Here is a 6,000-nt window from a genome sequence, read left to right as displayed (position 1 = left end):
GCTTTGAGCGGGAAACACCCCCGCTGCCCCCCGCCCGGCTCGGACTCCACTGACATTTTTTCCCGCCTGCCCTGTTGAGCTCTTTCTCCGCATCTTCTCCTCGCTTAAGTGAGCGAAGAGCGGTCGGAGGACAGCTGCGCTGCCCAGCAGCTATCACAGGCGCACACACGGGCGGGCAGACCTGGGCTCCGCGTTTCCGCGGGGCACTCGCGGCTCCCGAGCACCGGCTCAGCCCCAGCGCGCAGGACGCTCCCTCCGGAGGGGCTGCAGCACGGTGCCGGCTCTGGCGGGCTTCGGAGCCGCCGCCATCGCCTCACGGCAACCCCGTCCCTCACCCTCCGTGTACCCCAGCCGGAGCCCTCGCCACCGCCCACTCAGGGCCGCAGCACCGCACCCGCAGAGCCGCCCGCGCGCTGCCAGCCCCTCCGCCGGCGCTACGGGCAGCGGCTTCGCGCCGCCTGAGGCGCATGCCCGTCCGCGCCGCGCATGCTCAGTGCGGGCGCAGGAGCGACATCTGGGGGGGGGGGGGGGATGGGGGGGAGAAATCTGAACGGCGGCGGACGCCGCCATATTGCGGAGCTGTCAGCCGCCGCCGCCGCGCTCGGCGCCTTGTCCCCGGCGGCGCCGCGAGCAGCAGCGGGGCGGTCCCGCAGCGCCTCCTGCCCCGCTGCGGCAGCGGAGGGGTGGGGGGGCACGACACGCGACACCGCTCCGCCCCAGGAGGAGCGGAGAGCGCCGCGACTAAGCACCCGACCCCGGGGTCTCGTCCCCTCCCGCCCCGTTCGTGGGGGAGCGGAGCCCCAGGTGACGAGGTGAGATGAGGGCGCGGGCGGCTGTCGGCGGGGGTGGGGGCTCCGCTGCCGCGGCGCCCCGGAGAGCAGCGCGGGGGCGGCGAGCCGCGGCCGTGGGGGCCCGCTCCCCCGCCGCGCTGGCGGCCGCCTCAGGCGGGAGCCCGCCCGCAGCCCCCGGGGGGTGGGGAGCGGAGCGACTTGTTGCGGCGGCGGGGCGTTGTGCTGCTCTTGTCCGGGGGCGGAACGACCGCCGCCGCCTGCGAGGGGGGCCCGGCCCGTCGAGCCCGCCGCCGGTGAGGGGGCGGCGGGCGGGCGCTTTCTGGGGAAGCCCCGAGAGCGCGGCCTCGGCCGGCCGGGGCCGCGCAGCCCCCGCTGCATTATTCATGACCTCGGGCGTCGCGGCTCTGGAGGTTACCGTAGACATGTGGCAGTCGGGTCGGCCAGCTGACTGTGGCGATGTGGAGGAATAATAAGGAATTACTTCATAAACAAGTGCTGTGAAGCATCTGTTGCTGTCTATTGTTTTCAACAAATGCACGTTTTTAGAGTCCTCAAATACTGACCGACGTAATGGGCACAGCGGCCCTGAATGAGCCTTTGTGCATTGTTTTTTTTTTTTTGAATGGATTAACGTTTTGTACTAGTCGTGGGCTTTTGTAATTAACCTTGCCGCTTAAAATCTAGTGCAGATAAGGGGTTTTAGTTTCAACTTTGTGGAATTAATTTCTCTTTTGCCAGTTTACTTAATTCAAAGGTGAAAAACCCCAACTCTTTGGACTCCATGCCAACACAACTAATCACATCAGTTGTAAGGTGCTATTAAGCTGTCTTTTCCAGCCTATGTAGCACCCTTGTCAAGTATTTCATGTTACTCTTTCTGGTACAGGCTTTTAAAAAGATTCCATTTTTTAAACTAAGTTATGAGAGTTGCAGTTCTGAGTTTTAATTAATTCTGCCTTTGTGAGTGGTTTGTGTCGGGCCTCAGACGTGTCTCTGCATCTTACTCTGTTTTGTTTTCATCCGAGATGCTTGTCATTGTGTTCGTGTCACAGAAACGTTTTGAGGATGCATCTGCCTGCACAACACTTCACATATTCAGAAGACTGTAGAAATACCGTTGTTGCTGTCAGCTCTTATGTAGTGTATTTGCACAGTGCTGCTGGGCAATGTGCATTGTGAGGGAAGATGATATACAGTAAGATTATGGCTACTGCGATGAGGTAGTTTTGCGATCGTTAAAGATAAGAGACAAGTAGTAACTTTGTTGAATTATAAGACCGGCCTCTATTGATCTATTGATTTAGCATAAGAGGGTCTGTGAGAAAAATAAACTGCAAGTCAGTGCAATGTTCCCAGATAAGCAACTTCCCAGCGAATGGCAACTGCGAGGCAGTGGCGTGTTTCCAAGCTTTGTGCCAAAATGACACGGCCCTTCCATCAGGTTGGGAGACTAGAGAGCAAAAGTACAACAAACAGCTTTAGAAAACATGCAGCAAATGACATGGTGTGACATGTCAGGAGCTGTCCAGAGAGTGTTCCTTGCATGCTGACTGCAAGAAACGGTGTAAAAGCAATGTAGAGACAACAAAAAAGAGTTCTGGCCTGACTATTTCTGCCATTGCAGTAGAGAGCATTGCAGGGCTTGATGATAATAGAGCTGCCAGGAAAAAAAAAAAAGTGGTTCACAGAAAATTAGGTAAAGCCATGAAGAGAGTGAGAATGCGGATCCATCTACAAGAAGCAAAATTAGAGGGGTAAGAAGTTTTGAGGTTGTGATATTAGAAGTCAGTTCCTGGTAAAGAAGATTGCTTTACCCACTGCCAGGGTAGGTATATGGCCTTTCTTCTTCAACAGTCTTGCTCAGCTTTTTGAGAAGGGGTGCTTCTGTTGGCAGAGGCAAAGAGGGAAGTTGTTTAAGGTATTACTTCTTTCTATTGGTTGTGTTAAATACATCAAAGCTGTCCTATCGCTTTGTGTTGCATTAGGAGTCTGTGGGAGTAGAGGAAAGGGAGGATTTTCAAGTCTGTAAATGTAAACAAAGCTTTATACGAACTTCTGAAGAAAGTCCTGATTATTGAAAGATACTGATCCATTAAAGCAGCACTCAGTGTGTCTTGCACGCTCAGCAAGTTTACCCCAGAGCTGAAGGGGCCTAGGTAAACTCTTTCCTTTCAACATTGAAGGGCTGCATACGTGGGGTAACTTTACCAGTAGGCTAATTCTTAGCTGTGCTTCAAATTTAAAATCTTTTTCCTGTCTGCTTTAGACATTTATTAATCACTCTGTGAAATGAAATCTTCAAGTCATGTAATACAAGGAAAAACAAGTATTACATTTGTCCAAAAAGAGTTAATAATCCTTACACTAGAATATTTTGATTTAAGAGCTCTAGCTAGTGTACATGGAGACTGATGCGAGTGGCCAGTTAGTGTTCATAAGTTTTTCCTTTATTTTATGGAACTAGTTCTAGAAGACTTAACAGTGTTATTCAGAAAACATAATGCCTAATTTTGAAATGGGATATACCCAGGATTTCAGTTACGTCATAATTCTTTGCTACTTGTATTTTTAAGTAAAGGTTTACTTCACTTTGAAACAACAGAGTGCCTGCATCAGTCACACTTCTTAATTTCCATTTTCCCTTGTATCTCTGATGTACCTGAGAAGATCGGCCATCCTGTCATTGTAGGACTCTTCAAAACCTTAAAGTTATTTCAAATAGTGCAGTTGTGGGTGCTTTGAAGCTAAAATTTGAAGTAAGGTTACTAAACTTAATGAATATAAACTGTATGTAAATTGTGTAATACATCTATAGTATACCAGTTTATTAACTGGTAAAACTGCAAGTATTGTACGAATATTCTTTGGCTGGTCTGTGTTGCTTTTTGTTTAACTACTGTGTTGGCAACTGCCAAGTTTTCATTTGTACTTCTGAAGTTCTCAGGAACTCCAGTTTGGAAGAAACATAAATACATTTAATGCACAACAATTGTACTGGTTATATGGCAATTATTTTTCAGTGAGACAGCAAGTCTATCTCAGGTATTTTGGGAAAGGGAGGATTGGGGGAAATGGTGGTTTTAAGAAGATAAAGATACAGTAATAAAAAAAATAGTATGTAATACTCTGCCTGTGATATCTAGCACTGGTCAAATCTCAGTTATTACGTGTTAGTTATAGAATTCAGCTTTTTACTTTTATTTTTTTCCTTTTTTTTGTGAGATAGATCACTTGTTTTGGTTCCCCCTTGGTCTGCTTACATCGCAGACAGTTGTGTAGACAACCTTTCTGTCTGTCTGAAAAAGATACATGCAGAAGTAAAGTCTGTGGCGCATGAACTTCTTTATTGGACTGCAGCAAGAGTGTCATTAGGGAGCTGTTAGTGTAAAAGCTGATTGCCCTGCAGGCATTCACAGGCTGCTTTGGAGCAGAGAGGCGTTTTTGTAGAAAGCCGAGACCAGTTAGTCAGGTACAGTGGCCTGTAAGTTGCCTATTGCTGCCTCCCCAAAGAGCTAAAAGTTTTAGGTATCACAAAAAATGGAATGGCTTAGGACTTTGAAACAAAAAAAGTATATTAATTTTAAGTAAGTTCCTGTAAATAAACGAGTTGAAACTTCAGACACATCAATACAACTGTGGTCTCTCCTATCTGTATGTAAGAAAATAGATGATGAACTTCTTGCTAGAGATTAGGAGGCACACTGCTGAAGAGACTGCTTCTGAGAGAAGGTCCGAAGCTGTCAGATAGGGATCCTGCTTTTGAGGGCTGGTTCTCCAGCAGCCAGGCATCCTGCTGAAGCCTTCTGCCTCCTATCCCATCCTCACCTGACCTCAGACCCATGGCTATGTGTATGAATGTTTCCTTTGAAAACAGCTGCTGCATAAATTATTTGACAGAATTTTGGCATCAGGCATTTTATGCACCATCATTTTCTGAAGAAAGCGTTCTTTGTCATCTTTCAACAATTGCGTTATTTGTTGGCTTCTGTGGCATAACTGCAAACATGGATGATACTGATTTAAATATCCTAACTGCCTTGTAGTGCAATGAATTGAAATCACAGTTCTTAATTTCAGGAGAATTCTTGAAGTTCCGGATGATTTTTTGTTTGTTTGTTTGTGATGTGGAGCCTGCTGATATTTTGGTGATTTGGTCCAGAGTCCAGATTACTGTGAAGGTCTCGAGCGCTGGAGTGTTGTAGCAGTAGGAGCTCTGCAAAGTCACAACCCTGCTAATCCTGACTTGGAAGGGGCACCTTTGGGAACTGAAATGCCAAAGTGATGAGCCTTTATGTCTAGTAGGTCACAAGTTGGTTTTAGAATGCAGGAAGCAACAGGGATATCATTCCCAATCCCAGTTGGCTGGATTTTTTTTCCCTATATTTGCAATGCCATTTCACAGGAGCGTTAAGGTAAAAGTAAGTATAAGTAATTCATTGTTTCAAAGATAAAAACTTAGTAAACTGATATGATTGCATCCACTAAATATAAATGTATTGGAAACACATAAGTAGCAGAAGTGAACTCCCACTCCATTAATAATAGTGACAATGCACAATATTTTGCCTGGCAGTGATTTTTAGTTTCTTTTGGCCAAATATTTTCCTTGTATTTGTTTTGTTTTGTTAATGTTAGCTGGTGCCAATAATTGGGAAAGATAGGGTGTTATTTTTCTGTTCAGTGCTTACTTGATTTCAAATTTTGCACAATTTTAAGATTCTGAAATTCTTCATTTTTATATAGTTGTAATATATTCTTGCAGTGCTTTTGTGTGAATATATTGTTTTGAAATTGCATAACGTTTTGAGTATGAAAGCGTATAGACACAGGCTGATTTTTGCATTATATATAAAATGGAGACAGTGGTCTGTGAATTTAAGTTGTAGACCCTATCAGTTGAGTTTGGTTTTGTTTTTTTCCTTCCTTATAATGCAGCCCAAGGATTTTAAGATCTGAACTAGAAATAAGTTCAGCATAGTTGGCTCTAAATTTATTAAATTTATTTCCTTTTTTTTGGAAGAAGTGATAGACTCTCTTAAATTCTGTTTTTACTCTAGTAAAAGATATTACAGCAAACACTTCAACAACAAATACCTTGGCTATTACTTGTTTTGCATAGCTATTTTTTTTTTCTGTTGCCTGTGTACTGTGATAATTTATGAGTCCCTGGAGATCTGTGGGGCTGACAGTGGAACTTAATTTTTATTGC

The 6,000-nt window shown here is 45.9% G+C and overlaps 1 protein-coding gene across 3 annotated transcripts in view; it reads left to right on the top strand.

The window, feature by feature from the left end:
* Positions 1-539: 539 nt before the first annotated feature.
* RDX (radixin) overlaps positions 540-6,000 on the top strand; it is a 42,633-nt gene continuing 37,172 nt past the window's right edge. For all 3 annotated transcript variants that reach the window (XM_054193062.1, XM_054193049.1, XM_054193053.1), the window contains exon 1: positions 540-812. The gene's annotated coding sequence lies outside the window, so the exon portion shown is untranslated. The remainder of the gene's footprint in view (positions 813-6,000) is intronic.

Source organism: Rissa tridactyla, chromosome 1, assembly GCF_028500815.1.
Source record: "Rissa tridactyla isolate bRisTri1 chromosome 1, bRisTri1.patW.cur.20221130, whole genome shotgun sequence".
Lineage (NCBI taxonomy): Eukaryota > Metazoa > Chordata > Aves > Charadriiformes > Laridae > Rissa > Rissa tridactyla.
Note: the sequence above shows the minus strand (reverse complement) of the source record. Positions and strands in the feature narration are given on the sequence as shown.